We start from the raw sequence: 12,968 nt of genomic DNA, 5'->3' as shown, positions 1-12,968 counted from the left end.
AGAGGGAGTACAGAGAAGGTTCACCAGACTGTTTCCTGGAATGGCAGGACATTCATATGAAGAAAGACTGGATAGACTCGGCTTGTACTCGCTAGATTTTAGAAGATATAGGGGGGATCTCATAGAAACTTACAACATTTTTAAGGGGTTGGACAGGCTAGATGCAGGAAGATTATTCGCGATGTTGTGGAAGTCCAGTACTAGGGGTCACAGTTTAAGGATAAGAGGGAAGTATTTTAGGACCGAGATGGGAAAATCATTTTTTACACAGAGAGTTGTGAATCTGTGGAATTCTCTGCCAGAGAAGGTAGTTGAGGAGAGTTAATTGACTATATTTAAGAGGGAGTTAGATGTGGTCCTTGTGGCTAAAGGGATCAGGGAGTATGGAGAGAAGGCAGGGATGGGATTCTGAGTTGGATGATCAGCCATGATCATATCGAATGGCGGTGCAGACTCGAAGGGCCGAATGGCCTACTCCTGCACCTATTTTCTATGTTTCTATGTTTCTATGTTTAACTATCTGAGACAAATTGTACAGATAATGAAACAAATGTTCTTGTCCCTGCCTCCTGCTAACTCATGTGGATGCGGCCTATCGTAGATGGTACATTAGTTCTGACGAGCGGAAAGGGGAAAGGAACCACTTTCTTGTTAATACGTTTCCGTTTTGATGTCGCCATCTTGTTATTCATCGTTGATTTATCTGTTGCCGTTTCAGTAAGTTATAGCAGCTTTGCAGTTTTCTGAATTCCAAAATTTCCGATGTTCTCGATTTTCTTAACCAGGAATACCCATGTGCCAATCGAGCAGCCTATTCAACGCCGCTTTCGTATCAGCCTTGATCTGCACCCCCTGGCAACGCGGTCCAGGCACCCATCAACATGTGTGTGTGAAGTCACTTTATCCGCCCGTTTCCTTTAAACCTTCTTCACCAATGCCCTCTAATCTTTCACACTTCAAACCTGGAAATAGTTCTTGACTGATTATCTTATCGACGTTAGTCATCATTTTATACACTTCTATCAGGAAAATGTGTGTCAGAAATATCTTCATGTATCTTCATTAGTGATTAGTCGGCAGGGTGTGAATGTAGATAGCGGGCATATCTTGGTTCTTGGTTTCTTGGTCCTCCAAAATATTCCAAATTGTATTTAAACTGGAGGTGGTGGAGGGAGGATTAAGCCAGAAAGGGTTATTGGGACTTTAAATTTAAATTTTAAACTTTTAATTTAGTTGCACCTGGTTGGGTAACTATAGTTGGGTGGAGATTATTCCATGCTTTAATTGTGCGTGGGAAGAACGAATTGCTGTACACATCCGTCTTTGTAGCTGGGATCACAAATTGGATCGAATTCCCTCGTCTGCTCCTAATTAGTTTGGGTTTGGTGAAGGTCTTGTAGTCTATGTCGAGCTGACCATTTAACATTTTGTAAAAACAGGTCAAACGGTGAGCTTCACGTCTGTCTTGGACAGGGTTCCACCCCAGATAATTCAGAAGTTTGGTGACACTCGCTTCTCTCTCATAGGTGTTTGTAACAACTCGAGCTGCCTGTCTTTGGACACGTTCGATGGAAGAAATGTTTTTATTTGTGTATAGGTCCCATGCTGCAACTGCGTAGTCCAAATGAGGTCTAACGAGGGTGAAGTATAGCTTCTCCTTGACAGAAGTTGAACAATGATGAAAGTTGCGCCTCAGGAAGTTTAGGACACCTGTTGCTTTCACCGTTGCATGATGAGTCTGACCATTCCAACGCAGATCATTCTGCAATTTGATGCCAAGATACTTGGTTTGTTTGGATTCTTCCAGGGAGGCACCAAGTATGTTGTAAGATGTTTCTCCTGGATTCCTCTTTCTGGTAAGACGCATAGTTTCACATTTGGAAAGGTTGAACTGCATGCCCCATTGTTGTGACCACTCAACCATAGTATCGAGATCCTTTTGGAGAGCATCTTCATCATCAGCTGACTTAATTGGACGGTACAACAAACAATCATCAGCAAATAGTCTGGTTGTACTTGCGACTATTTCATGGATGTCATTTAAGTAAAGCAAAAATAGGTGTGGGCCAAGTAGTGTGCCCTGGGGTGTACCACTCAACACTGGGTGCCAATTGGAGCTCTTTACGTTCACACACACACGCTGAAGACGTTTTGTCAGGAAACTGGAAATCCATCTTTTCGTGTTGGAACGAATACCATAGAAGTCAAGCTTCCGAAGCAGTCTCTGGTGTGGGATGACATCAAATTCTTTAGAAAAGTCCAGCACAACTAAATCCATGATGACGTTACTATCAAGATGTTTGGCCAGGTCATTTGTCATCAGGATAAGCTGAGACTCGCATGATCTATGCCTCCTAAATGCATGTTGGTTGTCAGCAAGAATATTATGTTTGCTCACGTGTCGCATCAGATTACTATCAATGATATGCTCCAGCAATTTACAGCAAGTACTTGTTAGTGAAACAGGACCACAATTCGCTGGGTTGGTGGTTGAACCCTTCTTAAAGAGAGGAGTGATGTTAGCCTTCCACCAATCCAGCGGAACATCACTCGAGTCAAACGATTGTTGAAAAATGAACTGCAAAACTCGAGCCAGTTCTTCGGCTGCGATCTTGAGGGCTTGATTATGTATCTGATCTGGTCCAATTGCTTTTGTGGTATTAATGTTGAGCAATAACTTCTTGACACCTTCAACCTCAATTTTAATAGCAGGCATATCAGCATACGGGCTGGGCGGTAGGACTGGAAATGATGAAGGCTCCACATCTTCCCGGGTGAAAACGTGTTGAAATTGGTTTGCAAGAGCTTCTGCTTTTGCCTGGTCCTCGGTGATCAGACAGTTGTTCACTTTAAGTATCTGCCCCCCCCCCCCCCCCTCACACGGACACCTCCTGGCCGTTGTTGCTGTTGATGAAAACCACGGATGAGGGAAGGGTCCAGGATGTCACGGGCAGGGATCCAGCTCCTCTCCTCTGGTCCGTTGCCCTCCCAGTCATTCAGGTAATGGATCCCTCTGCCACGCCGCCGGGACTTCAGCAGCCGCTTCGCCATGTACACGGTGCCACCGGCAATGATGCGGGCTGGCGGAGGTAGCACAGGAGCGGGACACAGGGAGCTGGAAGATTCACGCTTAACCCGGGATACATGGAAGGTGGGGTGAATACACATAGACCGGGGTAGTCTAAGGCGGACAGCAGAGTAGTTGATGACTCTGAGAACAATGAATGGACCAATAAACCAGGGCGCCAACTTACTGGACTCAACGCGGAGGACGAGGTCTCGGGTGGACAGGCAGACCCTCTGCCCAGGGCGGTAGCGAGGGGCAGGGGTCCGGTGATGATCCGCCCGCCGTCTATACCTGGATACGGTGCGGATCAGAGCAGAACGGGCCTCCCTCCAGGTCTGACGACCGCGGCGCACAAACCGCTGGGCAGAGGGAACGGAGACCTTCTGCTCTTGGTCTGGGAACAGAGGTGGCTGGTGACCTCGGGAGCAGTGGAATGGAGACAGACCGGTGTAGAACCGGGCCGGGAATTGTGGACATATTCAATCCACACCAACTTACTGGACCAGGAGGTAGGATTGGCGGACACCGGGCAACGTATGGTGGTGTCTGGGTCATGGTTGTCTCTCTCCGGCTGGCAATTAGATTGTGGATGGAACATAGACGTAGAGACATAGAAAATAGATGCAGGAGTAGGCCATTCGGTCCTTCGAGCCTGCACCGCCATTCAATATGATCATGTTTGTTCATCCAACTCAGTATCCCATCCCTGCCTTATCTCCATATCCCCTGATCCCTTTAGCCACAAGGGCCACATCTAACTCCCTCTTAAATATAGCCAATGAACTGGCCTCAACTACCTCTTTGGCAGAGAATTCTACAGATTCACCACTCTCTGTGTGAAAAATGATTTTCTCATTTCGGTCCTAAAAAACTTCCCTCTTATCCTTAAAATGTGATCCCCTAGTTCTGGACTTCTCCAACATCGGGAATAATCTTCCTGCATCTAGCCTGTCCAACCCCTTAAGAATTTTGTAAGTTTCTATAAGATCCCCCCTCAATCTTCTAAATTCTAGCGAGTACAAGCCGAGTCTATCCAGTCATTCTTCATATGAAAGTCCTGCCAAACCAGAAGAGAGGCTGACCGAGGAGCCAACCAGGGAGCAGAAAGCTTTCCAGATACAAGACCGAAGATAGACACAAAATGCTGGAGTAACTGATCCGTTCAAGCAGCGTCTGTGGAGAGAAGGAATGACGGTCGCTGCGGGTCGACACCGTCTGAAGAAGGGTCTCGATCCGAAACATCACCCATTCCTTCTCTCCAGAGATGCTGCCTGTCCGCTGAGTTACTCCAGAATGTTGTTCTGTACCGCTAAGTTAAGGGCCTGTCCTACCAGCATGCGACTCCATGCGACTAGCGCGACCTAACGTGGTCGCTTGAACCGTACGACGTCGCGGGGCCGGTCCCACTTCGATCGCCGAGCCGTATGGAATTGTGCGGAGCTGGTCCCGACATCCGAAACACTGACACTGTCGAAAAATCCCGCGCGCGAAAGGCCTGCCGGACCGCAGCGTCTCGACGCCGTACGCAGCGTCTTGACGTCGTAGGCAGCGTCTTGACGGCGTACGCCTCGCGCGTGGCGTTGCGCGATGGCGTCACCGCCCGGCGTGCCGTTGCGTGATGACGTAACGCTCGACGCCGTGGGACGTCCATATCCAGTCGGCCCGCCTCCTGCCCAGCTGATTGGTGAGGATGACGTCGGCACCAGCTCCAGACGACTCCGCGGTTGGAAGTGGGACCGGCCCCGCGAGGATGTCCCGGCACCTTCCCCACCCCCTCCCCCGGCGTGTCCCCACTGCCCCCCTCCCCATGCCCGTGATCCCTCAGCCCGCCAATCGCCGTGACCCCCACTGTCTAGCAATGTTACAAATTTTTGAGATTTAAAAAATCAAGTCTGCAATTTATCCCATCAGATAAAGCATAAAAAAAAGTTTAATTTGACACCTAATTCACTTTCATATCTCAAGTATTTAAAAAGTGATGGCCATTTTCATACTCGGAAATTAGCATCTTGTTCCCCATTGATTTTCTATGGACATAACAAAAAAGCTGTGATCGTGGACAGTCAAAAGCCCATAATCTTCTTAAAAAATTAAGAGAACTGAATGAAATTTTCAGTTATCATAGATTGAAGCATTCTGAAACAAATATAAAACAATTTTACTTGGATGACCTGAAATTAAAGCATATAATTAGTTAGTTACCCAATTGTAGCTAATTTCAAACTTCAATTACTAGATCCAAACATCTATCCATTTCTTAATAAATGATTAACATTTTTAAATAGCCTAAGTATCCAAATAATATTCACAAAGAATTCACAATAAAACATGATTTTTAAATCTCATTTACATAGAAACATAGAAACATGGAAATTAGGTGCAGGAGTAGGCCATTCGGCCCTTCGAGCCTGCACCGCCATTCAATATGATCATGGCTGATCATCCAACTCAGTATCCCGTACCTGCCGCCTCTCCATACCCTCTGATCCCCTTAGCCACAAGGGCCACATCTAACTCCCTCTTAAATATAGCCAATGAACTGGCCTCGACTACCCTCTGTGGCAGAGAGTTCCAGAGATTCACCACTCTCTGTGTGAAAAAAGTTCTTCTCATCTCGGTTTTAAAGGATTTCCCCCTTATCCTTAAGCTGTGACCCCTTGTCCTGGACTTCCCCAACATCGGGAGCAATCTTCCTGCATCTAGCCTGTCCAACCCCTTAAGAATTTTGTAAGTTTCTATAAGATCCCCTCTCAATCTCCTAAATTCTAGAGAGTATAAACCAAGTCTATCCAGTCTTTCTTCATAAGACAGTCCTGACATCCCAGGAATCAGTCTGGTGAACCTTCTCTGCACTCCCTCTATGGCAATAATGTCCTTCCTCAGATTTGGAGACCAAAACTGTACGCAATACTCCAGGTGTGGTCTCACCAAGACCCTGTACAACTGCAGTAGAACCTCCCTGCTCCTATACTCAAATCCTTTTGCTATGAAAGCTAACATACCATTCGCTTTCTTCACTGCCTGCTGCACCTGCATGCCTACTTTCAATGACTGGTGTACCATGACACCCAGGTCTCGCTGCATCTCCCCTTTTCCTAGTCGGCCACCATTTAGATAAAAGTCTGCTTTCCCGTTTTTGCCACCAAAATGGATAACCTCACATTTATCCACATTATACTGCATCTGCCAAACATTTGCCCACTCACCCAGCCTATCCAAGTCACCTTGCAGTCCCCTAGCATCCTCCTCACAGCTAACACTGCCCCCCAGCTTAGTGTCATCCGCAAACTTGGAGATATTGCCTTCAATTCCCTCATCCAGATCATTAATATATGTTGTAAATAGCTGGGGTCCCAGCACTGAGCCATGCGGTACCCCACTAGTCACTGCCTGCCATTGTGAAAAGGACCCGTTTACTCCTACTCTTTGCTTCCTGTTTGCCTGCCAGTTCTCTTTCAACATCAATACTGAACCCCCAATGCCGTGTGCTTTAAGTTTGTATACTAATCTCTTATGTGGGACCTTGTCGAAAGCCTTCTGGAAGTCCAGATACACCACATCCACTGGTTTCCCCCTATCCACGCTATTAGTTATATCCTCGAAAAATTCTATAAGATTCGTCAGACATGATTTACCTTTCGTAAATCCATGCTGACTTTGTCCAATGACTTCACCACTTTCCAAATGTGCTGCTATCCCATCTTTAATAACTGACTCTAGCAGTTTCCCCACTACCGATGTTAGACTAACTGGTCTGTAATTCTCCGATTTCTCTCTCCCTCCCTTCTTAAAAAGTGGGGTTACCTTTCTACCCGCCAATCCTCTGGAACTACTCCAGAATCTAAAGAGTTTTGAAAGATTATTACTGATGCATCGACTATTTCTGGAGCTACTTCCTTAAGTACTCTGGGATGCAGCCTATCTGGCCCTGGGGATATATCGGCCTTTAATCCATTCAATTTACCCAACACCACTTCCCGACTAACCTGGATTTTACTCAATTCCCCCAACTCCTTTGACCCGCGGTCCCCTGCTATTTCCGGCAGATTATTTATGTCTTCCTTTGTGTAGACGGAACCAAAGTAGTTATTCAATTGGTCCGCCATATCCTTGTTCCCCATGATCAACTCATCTGCTTCTGACTGCAAGGGACCTACATTTGTTTTAACTAATCTCTTTCTTTTCACATATCTATAAAAACATTCTCAGTCAGTTTTTATGTTCCCTGCCAGTTTTCTTTCATAAACCATTTTTCCTTTCCTAATTAAGCACTTTGTCCTCCTCTGCTGGTCTCTGAATTTCTCCCAGTCCTCTGGTATGCTGCTTTTTCTGGCTAATTTGTACGCATCATCCTTCGCTTTTGATACTATCCCTGATTTCCCTTGTTATCCACGGATGCACTACCTTCCCTGATTTATTCTTTTGCCAAACTGGGATGAACAATTTTTGTAGTTCATCCATGCAGTCTTTAAATGTCTTCCATTGCATATCCACCGTCAACCTTTTTAGAATTAATTGCCAGTCAATCTTGGCCAATTCACGTCTCATACCCTCAAAGTTACCTTTCTTTAAGTTCAAAACCATTGTTTCTGAATTAACAATGTCACTCTCCATCCTAATGAAGAACTCAACCATATTATGGTTACTCTTGCCCAAGGGGCCACGCGCAACAAGACTGCTAACTAACCCTTCCTCATTACTCAATACCCAGTCTAAAATAGCCTGCTCTCTCGTTGGTTCCTCTACATGTTGATTTAGATAACTATCCCGCATACATTCCAAGAAATCCTCTTCCTCAGCACCCCAGCCAATATGATTCACCCAATCTAATTGTAGATTGAAGTCACCCATTATAACTGCTTTGCCTTTGTCGCACGCATTTCTAATTTCCTGTTTGATACCGTCTCCAACTTCACTACTACTGTTAAGTGGCCTGTACACAACACCCACCAGCGTTTTCTGCCCCTTAGTGTTTCGCAGCTCAACCCATACCGATTCCACATCCTCCAAACTAGTGTCCTTCCTTTCCATTGCGTTAATCTCCTCTCTAATCAGCAACGCTACCCCACCTCCTTTTTCCTTTCTATCTATCCCTTCTGAATATTGAATATCCCTGGATGTTCAGCTCGCAGCCTTGGTCACCCTGGAGCCATGTCTCCGTAATCCCAACTATATCATAATCATTAATGGCTATCTGCACGTTCAACTCATCCACATTACGAATACTCCTTGCATTGAGACACAAATACTTCAGGCTTGTTTTTACAACTCTCTTACCCCTTATACAATTATGTTGAAATGCGGCCCTTTTTGATTTTTGCCCTGGTTTTGTCTGCCTGCCACTTTTACTTTTCACCTTGCCACCTATTGCTTCTACCCTCATTTTACACCCCCCCTGCCTCTATGCTCTTGTACCCATCCCCCTGCCACATTAGTTTAAATCCTCCCCGACAACACTAGCAAACACTCCCCGAAGGACATTGGTTCCATTCCAGCCCAGGTGCAGACCGTCCTGTTTGTACTGGTCCCACCTCCCCCAGAACTGGTTCCAATGCCCTAAAATTTTGAATCCCTCCCCCTTGCACCATTTTTCAAGCCACGTATTCATCTGCAATATCCTCCTATTTCTACTTTGACTGGCCCGTGGTACTGGTAGTAATCCAGAGATTATTAACTTTGAGGTCCCACATTTAAGTTTATCTCCTAGCTCCCTAAATTCATCTTGTAGGACCTCATCACTTTTTTTACCTATATCGTTGGTGCCAATATGCACCACGACAACTGGCTGTTCACCCTCACCCTCCAGAATGTTCTGCAGCCGTTCCGTGACATCCCTGACCCTTGCACCAGGGAGGCAACATACCATCCTGGAGTCTCGTTTGCAGCCGCAGAAACGCCTATCTATTCCCCTGACAATTGAATCCCCTATTACTATTGCCCTTCCACTCTTCCCCCCTCCCCCCCTCATGTGCTGCAGAGCCACCCATGGTGCCGTGAACTTGGCTGCTGCTGCATTTCCCTGATGACCAATCTCCCTCAACAGTATCCAAAATGGTATACCTGTTTAGGAGGGAGATGACCGCAGGAGACTCTTGCACTACCTGCCTAGTGCTTTGGTGGCTATTGGCCACCCGTTCCCTTTCTGTCCCCTTACCTTTTACCTCCGGTGTGATCAACTCGCTGTACGTGTTATCCACGACTTTCTCAGCATCGTGGATGCTCCAGTATGAATCCAGTCGCAGCTCCAATCGTTCAATGCGGTCTGACAGGAGCTGCAGCTGTACACACTTCCTGCAAACGTAGGCACCAGGGACACCGACCATATCCCAGATCTCCCACATGTTGCAGGCTGAGCAAACCACGGGGCCAATCTCCACTGACATATCTTACTACCAAATTAACTATATTAAAGATTTAAAAACACAAAACTTTATCCTTTAAACTGTACTAATAAATACTGTACCCTTAACTCCCAGAATCCTTAACCTGAGGGCAGAAATGTAAAAATGTAAACCAATCAGAGGCTTCCCCCAGACTCCTTCTCTGGAACGTTGCCGATTTTGGTGTCAGGTCCCTGGGCCTCTGTGAAAACAAGCCCCGCGGTGTATTTTGTACTTACAGCGCAGGTATTCTTCCCCTCACACCAACGGCTCCCTGGGCCTCTGTGAAAACAAGCCCCGCGATGTATTTTATACTTACAGCGCGGGTACTCTTCCCCTCACACCTGGGCCTGTGTGAAAACAAGCCCCGCGATGTATTTTGTACTTACAGCGCAGGTACTCCTCCCATCACACCAACGGCTCCATGGGCCTCTGTGAAAACAAGCCCCGCGATGTATTTTATACTTACAGCGCAGGTACTCCTCCCCTCACACCAACGGCTCCCTGGGCCTCTGTGAAAACAAGCTCCGCGATGTATTTTGTAATTACAGCGCAGGTACCCCTCCTCTCACACCAACGGCTCCCTGGAGGGTTTATAGGGGTTTCTACGGATTAGAGGGTTTTAGATTGGTTTAGAGCGGTTTGGAATGGTTTGCAGGTTTGGAGTGGTTTAGATGGGTTTATATGGGGGCTATTAGGGGTTCAGAGTGGATTAGATGGGTTAGAAGGGTGTTGAAGGGTTTAGAGAGGTTTAGATGTGTTTATATGTGTTTAGAGGGCCTTAGATGGGGTTAGAATGGTGTGGAGGTGTTTACATGGGTTTATAGGCTGTTATAGGGGTTTACAGGGGATTAGGGGGTTTAAAAGGGGTTTCAGGGGTTTGCATGTGCTTTAAGGAGCTTAGAGAGGTATAGCGGTGTTTAGAGGGGTTCACCGGGGTTTAGGATGGTTGACAGGAGTTGATATGGATTTAGAGGAGCTGACGTGGTTTAGAGGGGCATGGGGGTGTTTAAAGGTCTGTAGGCGTGTTTAGAGGGGTACAGATGGGTTTAAAAGTGTTTAGAGGTGTTTAGAGTGGTTTTAGCTGTATGGAAGGGTTTAGATGGGTTTACAGGTAGTTTAGATTGGTTTGCAGGTCTTTACAGTGGGTGTATTTAAGTTTAGAAAGGTCTATGTTTCTACAGGGGTTTACAGGGGTGCACATGTGTTCAGAGGGGTTTAGAGGTGTTTAGAGCGATTTACATGGGTTTAGATAGGTATTTACATGGGTTTAGACCGGCTACACTCCACCAAATCCCTCTAAAGCCCTCTAAGCCCCATTACCCCCTCTACACTCACCTAAACCCCTCTAATGCCCTCTCAACACTGCTAAAGCCATCAAAACACCTCCAAATCTCTCCAAACACGTCTAACCCCAACTGAAGCCCTCTAAACCCCTCTAAACCTCTCTAAACCTCTCTAACCTCCTCTAATCCAATCGAAATACCTCCAAACCCCTTTAAACCCCTCTAAACACGTCGAAGCCCCTGTAAGCCCCTATAATCCTATCTATACGTCCAAAGCCCTCGAAATTCCGCGAAATCCCTCTAAACGCCTTTAAACATCTCGAACCCCCTGTAAACAGCCCTAAACCCCTCTAAACCTATGTACACGTTCTAACATAGAGCAGGGGGGATCTACTGCAGTTGTACAGAGTCTTGGTGAGTCTTACTGTTTTGGTCTTCTAATCTGAGGAAATACAGTCTTGCATAGAGGGAGGGCAGAGAAGGTTCGCCAGACTGATTCCTGGGAGGGTAGGTCTTTCTATGAAGAAAGACTGGATAGACTCGGTTTGTACACGCCAGAATTTAGAAGATTGAGGGGGGATCTTATAGAAACGTACAACATTCTTACGGGGTTGGACAGGCTAGACGCAGGAAGATTGTTCACGTTGTTGGGGAAGTCCAGTACAAGGGGGTCACAGTTTAAGGATAAGGGTCTATTATGCCCGAGATGAGAAAATCATTTTTTACCCAGAGAGTGGTGAATCTATGAAATTCTCTGCCACATAAGGTATTTGAGGCCAGTTCATTGGCTATATTTAAGAGGGAGTTAGATGTGGACCTTGTGGCTAAAGGGATCAGGGGGTATGGAGAGAAGGAAGGTACAGGATACTGAGTTGGATGATCAGCCATGATCATATTGAATGGCGAATGGTGCAGGCTCGAAGGGCCGAATGGCCTCTACTCCTGCACCTATTTTCAATGTTTCCATGTAAACCTATATAAAACAATCCAAACTCGTCTAAACCACATCTACACCCTTCTAAACTCCTCCAAACCGCTTTAAACCCTACAAATCCCTCCGAACCCCTCTAAATCCATCGAAACACCTCGAACATCCTCCAAACTACTCTAAACATCTCTAAACCCCTAGAAAACCCTGCCAACTGTCTAAACCCCACGAAACGACTCTAAATCCATTGAAACTCTTCGTAACCCATCGAAACACCTCGAAACCCCTCTAAACACCTCTAATGCCTTCTAACCCCCTCTACCCACCTCCAAATCCATCTAATAACCTCTAAAACCATCTAAACCCCTCAAACTTCTTATTAGAATCATCTCGAAAACATCTTATTAGAAAAATCCCGTCTAACCCCCTTTAACTCTCTCTACCCCCTCAAAATACCCTCTACCGACATCTCAAACACCGCTAAACCCCTCAAAACCCCTCAAAACCCCTCGAAACCCATCGAAACCTCTCCAAAGCCCTCCCCCAAACATCTCTAAACCCTTCTAATCCAAAGTAAGCCCCTTTATACCCGTCCAAACCCTAATCTCCACCAAACCCTTCTAAAGCCTTCTAAACCCCTCTAAACCCCTCCACACCCTGCTGAACCCCACCAAACACCTCCAAACACATCACACCCTCTATACACCCATCTAAATCCCTCCAAACCCCTCTAAACCTCTCCAAACCCGTGTAAACCCCACTAAACACTATCAAACACCTCAAAGCCTCTAAACCCCTCGAAACACCTCGAAACATCCCAAATACATCTAATCATCCCTAATCCATTCTAACCCCCTCTAAACCCCTCTAAATCATTCGAAACCCTTCTAAACCCATACTCCGGTCAATGGGGGCTCTGCAAGCCGGCGCCCTGTCAGCAGCGTGTTCGTTTTTGTCAACTTTTTATTTATTTTTAGTATGTTTTAAAGTATGTTTTAATGTTCCTTTGTGTGTTTTGTGTGTGTTGGGGGGCGGGGGTTAAGGGGGAACCCGTTTTGGTCGCCTCCTCCTCGGAGAGGCGACTTTTTCCAGATGACCTCCCCGTGGCCTAACAACAAGGATCGGCGCGGCTTTCCCGGAGACCCGTCTGGGGCTTCAGCGGCGGGCGACGCGTGGACTCCCGGTGTCGAGCGGGCGAGCCCTCGCTGCGGTCGCTGGAGGGGAGCGCTCCGTTTCACTGGCCCGCGGCAGCCGGCAGCCTGAAGCCGAGGTCTGCACAGCTCCTGCTGGCGCGGCGTCCGCAGCCC

Source organism: Amblyraja radiata, unplaced genomic scaffold (assembly GCF_010909765.2).
Source record: "Amblyraja radiata isolate CabotCenter1 unplaced genomic scaffold, sAmbRad1.1.pri scaffold_444_ctg1, whole genome shotgun sequence".
Lineage (NCBI taxonomy): Eukaryota > Metazoa > Chordata > Chondrichthyes > Rajiformes > Rajidae > Amblyraja > Amblyraja radiata.
This window is presented reverse-complemented; position numbering follows the sequence as displayed.